We start from the raw sequence: 13,674 nt of genomic DNA, 5'->3' as shown, positions 1-13,674 counted from the left end.
TGACCAAAAGACCATCCATGATAAACTTCACTTTTTGATGGAGAGATGAAGGAACTGCCCACCAGAGTGGATCCAAGGCCTTCCTAAAAGGCAATTATATGAAGGCATGATGTCCATGACCTGAAACTCGATGTCATATATATAAGGGCCCACTTCTAGAGGAATTTCAATTTTTCCCATGACTTCTCATCTTGTCCCATCGAATGCTCTTACTGTGGAGTGACAAGGCCTTAGATAATTCAGATCAATTGGAATTCTAGAAAGTGTGTCCAAAGGCATGACATTGAGTGTAGACCCATTATCAATGAGTACATTCGGTATTATGTAACCCTTACAACGGGTTGTGATGTGCAATGCTTTTACGGAGCCCCTACCATTTGGTGGTATTTCGTCATCACTGAAAGAAATAAAATTATCCACGTTCAGGTTATTCACCTACCTATCAAGCTTTTCGACAGATATATTGCTTGCCACGTGAGCTTGATTTAACACTTTCAGCAAAGCATTCCGATGTAGTTTTGAATTCAATAGTAGGGATAATACTGAGATTCGTGCCGGTTGTTTGCTTAACTGTTCCATGACGTTATATTCACTATACTTGATGAACTTCAAAAATTCATGTGCTTCCTCTTCATTTACAGGCCTTTTAACTTCTTGCTCGGGCGGAGTCTCAAGTTCAACCTCGGCCTCATGCATCAGTGCCTTTCATTTCTGCTTCAAGTCATTAGTCTTCTTCATTGGTTCAACCATTTTAGAATAACACATTCCGCTGCGGGTGAAGTGTCCTACTTCGCCAACATTTTCGGTCGTGACATTGGATTTTCATTTTCGAGTATGATAATATTGACATCATATTTCCATGGTACTGCCTTGTTGTCTTTGTAAGGGAAAGGAGATGGTACTTCAATTATCATCTTTGGTTTCACTTATTCCTTTTTTGTATCATAATAAATCACCAATGGTCGATCGGTACTATAAGGGAGACCTGATGATTGATTATCAGAAGCGTATACTTCTTCTTCATTGTCTTCTTTCATTTTGTTAAAGATCTCGACTTCTTTGTTGTCCATCATGTCTTGAAGTAACTTTCTAAATTCCTTACAAGACTGAATGTCATGCCCTTCAATACCATGGAAGTCACAAAAACATTGACTTTTTATACTTCCTTCTTTGAAAATTCTATTGGGATGACAGAACGACCCTTTTTCAAACATTACCTCCTAAATCTTTCGCAACAGTGTCTTTATTTCCGAAACACAACTTTTGGCATGCCTCCTGTCTTCTTTTGTCACCACACTCACGTTCCCTTCAGTGTGGTTAGGGAGCGAATTTCCAGCCGTATTGCTAGCACCATCAAATCGTAAAATGCCTGTATTGGTAAGACCTTGAACCCTCCTTTTAAAGGATAGACAATTTTCTGTAGAATGCCCCTGGTTTCCGGCGTGGTACATGCAACTGGCATTAGGATCATACAATTTTGGGTATGGAGGCTTCAGGGGTGCCATATAATGTGGGGATATTAATTGTTTTTCCAACAATTTTGGGTACAGCTCTCCGTATGACACGGGAATTGGGGTGAACTGGGGTTTTCAGGATTGAATCTTGTCGGTCTTTGTTCATCTTTAGGTTGGCTTTGAGTTGGCATGGTATTCTGTGGGAATGTAGTGACTGGTCTTTAGTTATTTATGGCGTAGACAGGGTAAGAAGGGTAATGAGGTGGTGCTTGATAGTAAGGGCTTTGGGGAGGATAATAGAAGTTTGGAGGTGGGCAATATCGAGGTCGTGGCTGGGTTGGATACGGATTAGAAGTGTAGTGATTCTTAGTTCCCACCATATAGGCTTCTGCCTCTTTTTTCTTTACAGGCGCTACCCTTTTTGAGCTCTCGGAACCTTCCATCCTTCCACTTTTGATGGCATTTTCTATAAGTTCCCTGGATATTACAATATCTGTGAAGTCTTTCGTGGCACTTCCTACTAACTTATCATAAAATAGTGCCTTCAAAGTGTTGATGAAGAGGACCATTATTTGAGTTTTGGTCAATAGGGGTTCTACTTGGGCCAAGATATCCCTCCATCTTTGCGCATATTGCCTAAAAGTCTCCGTTGGCTTCTTTTCCATCATCTGCAGAGTTAGTCGATCAGGCACTCTATCGGATACATGCTTGTATTGTTCGTAAAATGCTGATGCCAAGTCTTTCCATGATCTGATCCTTTCTCTACTAAGTTGATTATACCATCGAAGGGCCGATCCGACCAAGCTATCTTGGAAACAGTGTATTAGTAATTTATCTTCATTCACATAACCAGTCATCTTCCGGTAGAACATGATAAGATGCGCTTTTTGAAATCTCATGTCGTCGTATTTTTTGAAATCTAGTCTTTTAAATTTCGGAGGCAGAACTAGATCGGGCACCAAACTGAGCTCTTTAGCACTCAATGCAGAGAAGGCTTCAGTACCTTCTATCGCTTTGAGTCTTTCTTCTAAACTCCTATACCTATCCTGAACATCATGATCATCCATTTTCAACCTGGCTATTTCTAATGGATCATCCAAATCTGGAACATTGGGATCTGCAGGATCAGCTTTGGGGTTTGATACGAATATACGTTGCCCTAGATGAGCAGGGGGTACGGGTCGTTGCTCTACACTTGCAGGTTCTCCTTGAGGACGTTCTCTTTGCATTATATGTGCGTGAGGTGGAGTGAATCCTGGGGGATAGAGCGGATCCTGATCATGATTAGTTCTTGGCTGAGACTCCATAGTGTCAGGGCTCTACATAGGTCCTTTTCCTTTGACCAAAGACGCCATCATCTCCATCATTTTGGCCATCTAATCTCTTTGCTCGAACGATTCCTCTCGAGATCTTAACATTAAATCTCTTGTTTCCTATTGTGACTTGGTCAACTGCTCTTGCAATTCTCTTTGGACCCTTTCCATCCTTTCAATTCTTTCATTGAACTCGGCTTCCATAATTCTAGCTTTTCGGCGCGTCCTATAAGAGTGGCGTGATTCCAGACTTGTAATGTCGCAACTGCGGATTATACGGTTTTAGCCTCAGTGAATGATTATGGTGACATGTACATGCAATGAATGAATGAATGAATGAAAAATGAATGTTGAATAAATGACGAATGAATGTTAGTCATGAATAAATATACAAGAATTTGGTGTTGATTTCAAGATAGCCCCATACTTAGGCATTTCATTTATCAAAAGAGTCTATTACAAAACGTTTCGCCATTTTTTGATTCAATAGTTACACAAATTTCCTAGCCACATTGCATTATTTCTTCACTCGCTCTAAGAACTCTGACATGCTTGATCTTTGGCTCGGAGGGAATTGGCAACTGAGAGCTTCGGCTTCATCTGATAATTGCACAACTTGCATAGCTGCCTTGCGAATTTCATTGATCAAAAAGTCGAGTTGCATTTCTTTTTCTTGGAGGGCTCTTTCATAAGTGCGAGTATCTCGGTCGTACTGACTATTCTTTTCTTCTAGGGCCTTTAGGAGATTATCCAACTGTTGCTGATGAGCTTGCAGTGTATTTTCCAAATCTCGTATTTTCCCTCTTAGCTCTTGATGTTTAGACTAACTAGTCATTAGTTCTGCAGACATAGTTTCATATTCAACATTCTTCTTTATTAACTCTATCATAGCACGCGCAGCTCTTTCCTCTTCTTTTTTCGCCTTCCCTTTCTAGAATTCCATCCCACCTTTGATGTTGCTTAGCTCTTCTTTCCATTCTGCGGATGATTTTCCCAACCTACTATTTTTTATAGTGCTTCTTAGTTTCTTATTTTCCAAATGATGGTCCCTTAATTCATTTCTCACGATCTTAGCTTCTCTTTGAATTTTCACAGTTTGGGACTTTTCAATCTGAACATTGATCTTTAGCTGGTAGTTTTCCTCTTGAAGAGAGCTAATATCCCGTAACAACTTAGCCTTTTCACGTTCAAATTCGCGTCTCGCTACTTCCAGCTCGGATGGCATTTCTTCTGAGAAAGGATTCTAGAAAGTGTAACTCGTTGGTGAGATTTGTTGACTATTCGCTTGTCGTTTTCTCCATAAGTCATAATCATGAGTGATAGTATCAGCATAAAGGGCTAACTCCATTAGGTGAATTTCCTTCCAAGACTTTGCAGTATCTCAGACTCTTTTCATGTAGCCTTTACCCGTAAAGGCGAACTCTGATTGTGCCAATCCTCCAGTAGCGGGTACGAACTGTCGTGAAGCAAACTGTCTTTGAACCATTAACGGAGCGTATCCAATTTCTCCCCATAATCCTAGTAAAGGCACCCAATCTTAGCTTCCGCATTTATATATCAGAACTGAAGGACGAATCCATAGTGCTCTCCAGGTTATCTCTTCAGCGCGAAGGTTTTGAAAAACCGAAGCCCAGTGCTGCTCGGTGACATCTTTCAGCCAATCTTTCTCAAAGTAAGCCTTTAATGGGGCGAATGTTTTTGAGAACATGTGGAAATGTGTGCGCTCTACTTTCCAGAAATGGCTCAGAATCTAGACATTGAGTAACTGTGCGCATCCGATAAAACGTCCTTCCCCTCTTCTCCTACAACTACTCAGAGATCTAAAAGTCTCGGCAAAGATAGTTAGGACAGGGTTGATCCCTTGCCCCAACCTTTCGAAGAAATCCACTACCGCGACTTCTTTATGCCCCAAGACCTTTGGAAAGACGATCAATCCATAAATGGCCAAAGCAAACAGATCCATTCTCTTCGCAATATCTGGATGGTTTTGAACTAAGTCTCACAGAGAAAACCACGGAACACAACTAACTTCATTCTTTTTCTTTATCTATTTTTCAGCCCATATATCGGTCATTCCGATCAACCTCACTAGCTTTTTCTTGAAGGTCATTGGCTTAGGCTCTTTCACATATATCTTATTGAATTGCACATTGTCAACACGAAGCAAAGCAGCATATTCTTCTATGGTCGGAGTCATATCTTCCTGACTGAAAGTAAAGCACTGATAAACTGGGTCTCAGAATCGAACCATGGCTTGAATCAACTGTTCGTCTACGTTGATTGCGATCAAGTAAGCTATAACCCCGTATTTTTCAATGAAGATGCCCCTAGTATCTGAGTCCCAGTGTTTCCAAATCTGGGTCAAATCTTCGAGGTTATTCTGACGAGCATTCGAAGTTACATGTTTGGGAAGATTGGAGATACATACTTTCTGGGTTTTCAAAGACCAATCTCGAACCACGACATTTTTCTCGGTTACTTGCGTAATTGACTCCTCCATCAGAAACCCATTTTTGGCAACCAATCTCTAATCAACACTTTCCTAATCAAGATGCCTACGATGCGTGATGAAAAATAAAAATAAAGACAAACAACCTTGGTTAGTAATCACAACAAACATAAACTGAGAAAAACTATGGAAACTTTAACAAATTAAGCTACCCGGTTCAATTTCTTTGCATAAACAGTGTAAATGTAAAGGAAATGAAAGGCAAGAGGCATTTCTCCCGTGTACTTATTTTGGTGACTATTAACGGACAGAGGTTCGGCATGGCTTTAATTAGGTGGCTCGTATGGTTTACTATATGCGATTTCGGTTCTAGACAGGTACTCAAATTATTCGTACTATCGTCTACTAAAGCCTCGGTCGTAGCTCATCACAGGCTCACGAGTTCAATTCGAGGGATTACATTTACTTATGCCTATGCGGAAGGACAAGTTAACTCACGAAAGCATAAGTCGTATGTAACCCGGAAGTATTCACTAGCCTGTGCGGAGGGACGAGTTAACTCACGAAGGCATAGCGTTTACTTCCACTTAAGCGGACAGAGCCCGGGTAGAGAGCTCATGTTATGCAAAATGCAAGTGCATGGTGTGTGGGGAGAAACTCACAAACCTTTTCATTTTTATTTAAAAACTAAAAAACTAGAACCATAAAAACTTAGAGCTGAAGAACAACAAGATAAAACAAGTTAGAAGAATATTTACAACATGACGCAAATGCATTACTTTTCAAAAACAAAATTTAAGGATCACGGCTAAATATTAATTTGAACAAGGAGTTTTGAAAATTTTGACAACACGCGTTTAATTCAACTCGACTCTCAAAAATGTCCCCAGTGGAGTCGCCAGCTGTAGCGACGTAAAAAAAATTTACTCTCGGTCGCTAGTTGAGGCGATTATTTGAAAATTTGAAAACCGACTTTCGATTTTATTAAAAAAGGGAGTCGCCGTCAATCTTTTTTCTAGGCGTGATCGAACACCTAATAAATCATCCTTTTTTAGAAAAGAAAATTTATTCTTGAACAAAAATGAAGGCCGAATTTGGGTCTACGCGAAAATCCAGAGAAAAATAGGGTTTGGGAATCGGTTATGCACGAGGAAGGTATTAGCACCCTCGCGACGCCCAAAATTGGTATCTCGTTAAACATGTGTTGTCTTAATTTTCAAAAATGCGAGTTCAATATAACATTTAATCATGATCCGATCAAAATACGAGAATTTTTATAATTTCAATTTCTTTTGAGAAGGACGTTCCGTTTTTAACACAAGCCGATTGATATTCACCCAACATAGCGATGAAATCGACGACTTAATGTTAAATCGGTACGTTACCTTATTTGTTAAAATTAATTAAAAAGTATGAGTAAACATTATTATAATAAGAATTCGTAAATAATGCAAACAATGATGCAATTAATAATAAGAATATTAAAAAACTAAGAATATTAAAATAACAATAACAATATTTGAAAGAAAATAAAAATAATGTACTATTAATATAATAAGAAAAATAATGTATTTATAACAATAATAGAAAATAACAATATATACATAAAAATATATATACGCATATATATATGTGTATATACATGTTAATAATGATGGAAAGAATAATAATTATACTAATAATAGTAGTAATGGTAATGATCAAGGAGTAATGAAGTAAGTATTAGTATGTACAAAAAGATATATGTATACATAATAATATTAAAATAAAATAATATGCAACAATAATGAAAATAATAAGTATAATAATAAATATAATGATATATAAAAATAATACTCTATATAAAAAGTATATATATACACGTATAATAAAATATATACTAATATTAATAATAAATATAATAGGGGTAAAAATAAATATAATAATAACATACGGTATTAAAAAATATATATATATAATATAGTATTTAAAGAATGTATACATAGTATATATATATACTAGGATTAATAATAATAGTAAAAACAACCATTAATAATGCTACATAAATAGATATAAAGTAATAGTATATACATAATATATATAAAATATATGTACGTAAGATAATACGAAAAATAAAAAAGGTATAAATAATATAGTATTAAAGATATATACATAACATATATAAAAATACAATATTAAAAAGATATATATGTACGTAATACATATAAAATGTATACATAATATAGTATTTAAAATATTCGCATGATATGTACATATTAGAAATAATAATATTAAAAAAAACACCTATTAATAATATTACATAAATATATACATATATATATTAAAAATATATACATATAATAAAACATATGCCAATATTAATAATAATAAGGATAATATAAAAATATATACATGAAACAGTATATATAAAAAAAAACATAACTAATAATATTAAAAAATATATACATGAAATATATAAAAACATATACGATATATATATATTAGAAATGATAATAATATATATATAAAAAAACTATTAATACACTACATAAATACGTACATGTATATATATAAATATTAAGTGAAAATCAATACTAGTATTAATAATGTTAATAATAAATATAATAATAATAATAATAAATATATATATATGCATATAATAGTAAAAAACGAGATATTTAAAAAAAATATAACTAAATATAAAATAATAATAATGATAGTACAAAAATGATAGTGATAACAATAATATATAGAACAAAAAATGATAATATGTACAAAAAGACATATATATACCAAGTTTGACATAATAATGTTAAAATAAAATAGTAAGTAACAATAGTGAAAATAATAAGTATAATAATATATAAAAATAATACTATATATAAAATAAAGTATATATACACACATATAATAAAATATATACTAATACTAATAACAAATATGATAGGGATAAAAATAGATATAATAATAATATGTATATAACGTAGCATTAAAATATGTATATAATATAGTATTTAAATATGTATACATAACATATATATATTAGGAATAATAATAATAAAAACAACTATAAGTATATACAAATATATATATAAGCATTAATTAAAAAAAGACAAATAATTCTAATAATAGTAAAAATATACTACTAATAATAATAACAATAATAATAAATATAATAATAAAATTAAAATAAAAATGGTAAAAATAATATAAAAACTAAATTAAATCTGGAAAAAGGACTAAATTTGAAACAAAAATGAAGTTTTGGGGCCAATTTTAAAAAAATAAAGGGAAAAGGACTAAATCCAACGCCCAATCAAAGAAGAGGGACTAAATCGGGCAATAAACCCCCCTCCAAAACGCGTAGCATTGCAAGGGATCTGATTGGAAAGCGCAACAAATTATAGGGCTAAATTAAAAGCACAATAAATCTGATTGCAAACCATAAAAAAGCAGAGGGGCTAAAAGTGCAATTAGCCCCTCCAATGAAAAAACATGTGGATCCTGGCGGATCGGGTCGGATCGGTCCGAACCATGGCAAAACGACGTTGTTTTATGCCCTGGGTTTTAATGTTAAAATGACGTTGTTTTTAAACCCTATAAATAGCCCAAAAAGCAGAAAAAAAAACATTTGTAACCAAACTCAAAAAAAAAGGGGAGAGGGAGAGCTTGGCGATTTTCGGTGAGAAGTCCGGCCTTGCCCCGACCGCTGTCCACCGTCCCCAGCACCGGCGCCGGCCACCGTGAAAGGTAAAAAATTTTGTTTTTTTTTGTTTTTTTTACTTTTATTTTTTATCTATGTCTATATATATGTGTGTGTTTTTTGAAAAAAAAAAGAAATATGCGTATATGCGAAAGAAGAAAGTAAAGATAAAAAAAATAAACTAAAAAGAACAAGACCTTTGTGTGATGAATTGTATTTTTGATCAACTTGCTATCTCTTTAGTACTTGAATCTATACTTTCTTTTTGTATTTAAATTTTTTTTTTCGAATCCTCTATATTGTTGTTTTTGGGTGGCTTTTATAGCCTTTACAATATTTTTGTTTGTTATTTGTTGTCACTTCCTTTCTTTTCTTGCAGGTGCAACTTGCTGATGGGACAAGGGCGGTGCTGCAGGCAGTGGAGCAGTTGGCTGACTTTGGCAGAGGCAGATGGTTCGGCGCCGAGTGCTAGGGGGGCTAGGGTTAATTTTTTTTATTTTGTTGTTTTTTTGTTGGTTTGGGCTAGGGTTAATCAATTGGGCTGATATAATTGGGTTTTGGGTTTAATTTTGGGTTTGGGTGGTTGGGGTTTAGGTTATTGGGTTTTGGGTTTAATTTTGGTTGGTTAGGTAGGGCTAAATTGGGCTTGTACAACTATACATTGAATCTTTTGACCCAACTTCCACATATCAACTGTAATGCTAATCCTATCGATTGTCTTCTACAACTCATTTAACCTCTTCTTCTCAACCTCATAATTTGTCCAACAATCAGCTTTGACTATAGCACAGGAAATTCTTACATAGTGAGGAATTGCAATTTTCATCAACAAAGTGAATAACTCATACTTAGTAAATGCAAAAGATCACTCGTTAACCACTATCATGTGAGAAACAACTTCCTTGATCTTTTCTTGGTCATATTTCCAAGTCTAGATACCATTCGTACTGTTAGATCTAGGTGCTTGCGGTGGTAGAAAAGATTGCCTTGTCCCTTTAAAGATAATTGACATGTGATATCCCGAATTAGGGCCTAATCGAAATAGTGGTTTCGGGACAAAAAATTCGAGATAGAAATAATTATTTTATAATTATTTTGAGGTCTATGATATGATTGCATGATTGTGTGAAAGTTTCGTGAAGAAGTTAATTTGAAATTTGGGACTAAATTGAATAAGTTGCAAAAATTGTATTCTAGAAGTTTCTAATATGACATTGCTTTGGAATATTAATTAAGAGACCTTAAATAGAAATTTGACCAATTTTTAAGTTTTTGGACAAAAATGGATATGCATGAGAAATTTTGAAAGTTTAGTAAGGAAGGGCATTTTAGTCATTTGGATTTTAATGAATTAAAATGGAAAAAAAATGAAGCAAAAATCCATTCATCTTCTCTAAGGGGCTATTGAATTTTACAAGACACCATAGCTAGGGTATCTTCAACCTCAAAGCTCAATAGTAAGTCAATCCTAGCCATGTTTTTAATGTTCTTTACATTTTTAAAATTATCGTAGCTCGGTTTACCTATTTCTACCAATATTTTGAGCTAGAGTTTATATTTAAAAATTTACCCATGAATGATATGCATGAATTTTGATGTTTTATGGTAGAATATGAAGCTTGAGATTGTGTTAAACAACTTTTGCTAAGTGATTTTACGTAAAAACGACTAAAATGACGTAATCGGTAAAAATACCTAATGTTCATAAATACATGATAGAGTGTGAATTTGATGTCGCTATAGAAGGGAAAAATATTCAGTATGTCATAAAACATAAGAAACTAGGATGAAGTTTAATTTCCGAGCCATGGGAAAAATCATAATTTTGTGAAACTTTAGGGGTAAAATTGTAATTTTTGCCATTGGATGTTTTTGGAGTAATTTGAGTAATGTGAGACATTAATAAGTCAAATGTGTTATTATAGATCAAGAAAGACGTGGAATCGACCTTGATCGGAGGAAAGAAAAGATTTCGAGCTAAATTGCAACCTTTATACATTTTGTACCAAGGTAAGCTCATGAGTAAATAAGCTAATGTTTTGTGGTTATTGCTGAAAAATATGTAATTATGTGAATTACTTGATGAGTATGAACTATCACCGAAGTATCGATTTTGACATTTTGTGGAAGATGGCAAAGGAGTATAATCGAGGAAAATCCCGTTTGAACATTAGGAATAGATTAGGATACAAGTGAAATGTCACTAGGAAATTGAGATCCGAACTCGTTGAGTTGCGTTCCAAGTTCACTTATGGATGCAAGCATCCGAACTCGTTGAGTTGTATTCCGAGTTTATTATGGATGCGAACACCCGAGCTCGTTGAGTTGCGTTCCGAGTTCATTATGGGTGAAATTATGGTAGCTTGATTTCGTGTATCTGAATTATATTCCGATGTGTTCAACGGATAAAGTTCTAGTGAAATGGAAGAATTCTTGAGATGAAAGTGACTAGTTGGTAAGTGTTATGGAACGGATACTTTGTACAGGTTTGTACTTAACCCTTGGGTTGAGACTTCAATATAACAATAATATGGTAGGATCATGAATGAGAAATATGATATGAATGCTTTGGTAATATTATGCAAATGTGGATTTCGTATTATTGCATGGTTATGTTACTTGCTATTTACATGTGAACTTACTAAGCATTTATGCTTACTCCCTCCCTTCCATTCCTTGTATTTTTTACAAGCCGGCTTGGAGATCGGGACTGTCGGAGGCACGTTCACACTATAAACAGACCATCTTGGTATAGTGGTTTGCATATTTTGGGAATATGGCATGTATAGCATTATGATCCTTCTGTGTATATAATCTTTTTATATGGTGAATGAGTGATGTGGAAATTCTTCTTGATGATTAGCTATTGGAAGGGCTAATCAAAATTTATATTTAGTGCTATGTATGCTTAATGAATTTCCTAATCCATGGAAAACTATAAAATGATGAAATTGGCTATAAAACAGTGTCATATAGCAGTAGTGACATGAATTTGAAAAATCACTAAAAATAGTAGAAATAGAATTAGATGATGAATAAAATATTTAATTGAAGCTTAATGAATCTATTTTCATGTGGAAGAAACAAAATAAGTAAAAGAGTTGTATTTTATGAGATATTTACGTTTTAGTGAAATAGGGTCAGAGCGATTTTTGGATCCCCTGTTCTGACTTTAGAAATTCACCATAAATTGTGTAAAAATAATTAGGACTCACACTTTATATGTATGGATTCCTTATTGAGTCTACTTTAAGAGAAAAAAACGGCATAGTCATTGGATCTCTGTACAGGAAGAAATTTGATTTGTAGTCCACAGGGGTTAGAGTAGCCGAACCCTAAAACAGATGAGACTTTTACTAATAAACTGTACTAATTGGCCTAAATTCTAGAAAAAAATTAGTAAGTAGATATATGAGTCTAGTTTCAGGAAAAATTTAAGGAATTGGATTTCGAGTTTCGTAACTCTAGATATGATTTTTTTAGCGACTATGACACAGATGGACAGTTTACTACGAGAATTGTTTGAACTTGTTTAAATGCTAAAATAAGTTTAGTAATGTCTCATGCTCGACTCCGGCGACAGTCTCAGGTAAGCAGGCGTTACATGACATTTCACACAACCACCTAAATGTCTTTTATATTGTGTAGTTGTACCATCCTTGTTCTTGGCAAGTTTAATCTTACAGTGATTACATTGCAGTTTTTCGGTCCCATCAGCAAGCTTAACTACTGTCATTTCTTGCCAAACAATTGATATCTTCTTTCTATTTCTCCTCGTATAAGTGGAAACTTTACTATCATCCAAAAACTTGGTGACAACCATCGGAAATTTTATTTCCTTCAATGACAACCATCTGTGATGAAGAATCAGTACATGAATAGGAATAATGACATTGTTCCGAGTTATAAGACATACCTAAAAATTAAAACTTAAATCATTATTGATGGATAACACCAAATCTAATAAATAACCTCTATAAAAACAATAATACACATAGGCTAAACAAGTAATAGATCACCATTTCAAATAATTTTCTTTTACCATTAATAATATAAAATATCTTTAAAAAATCATCGAAGTATAAAACAACAACAATCTGCATCAAGTTTAAAGCAATATCTCATAAAACAAAATTTGGATATAATAATAGCAAAATAATAGTTACGAAATTATAATTCCAACTTGAAAGGTCTCAACATTAATTTATATTAAAATAAATTGATTAAACAAGATAAAAGAGAATGGTATACCACAAATAATGATTTAAAAATGTCTTCCCCAAACTCTTTGTGGCCTTTCCGAATATTATTTTTGGAGAGACTATTAGAAAGAGTCGGATCTTAGGAGAATATGCATATTGCTAATATATGAAACAAACAAAGGAAAAAGAAAACTCTTTTGCATACCGTTGAGAAATAAATATCTAGTATTTGTGATGACTGATAAAATTTAACGATAAAATCTATCAAAAGATGCAACAATTTTTTGAGTTGAAGATGAAATTAAGCTGAATCCAAGTTGAATTGGTCCTGACTTCTCACATTCTTATTTTTGGCCAAGAGAAAAAGTAAAGTAAAAAGGAAAGAGATTCACACGGAATTAAAAAATTAAAATGCACCGTACCAAAAAAATATGGGAAAAATAAAAAGTACTTTAATTTCAATTTTTAGTTATAAAGAAAGAAAGTGTATGACAATTAAGGCTTTTTTAAACTATATTTTTAGTTTTTCTTTCATTACTTTTAAGTTTTATATTATTGTTTGTTTCAATAGAGT

Source organism: Gossypium hirsutum, chromosome A08 (genome assembly GCF_007990345.1).
Source record: "Gossypium hirsutum isolate 1008001.06 chromosome A08, Gossypium_hirsutum_v2.1, whole genome shotgun sequence".
Lineage (NCBI taxonomy): Eukaryota > Viridiplantae > Streptophyta > Magnoliopsida > Malvales > Malvaceae > Gossypium > Gossypium hirsutum.
The sequence above is the reverse complement of the archived record's forward strand: the minus strand, read 5'-3'. Positions refer to the sequence as shown.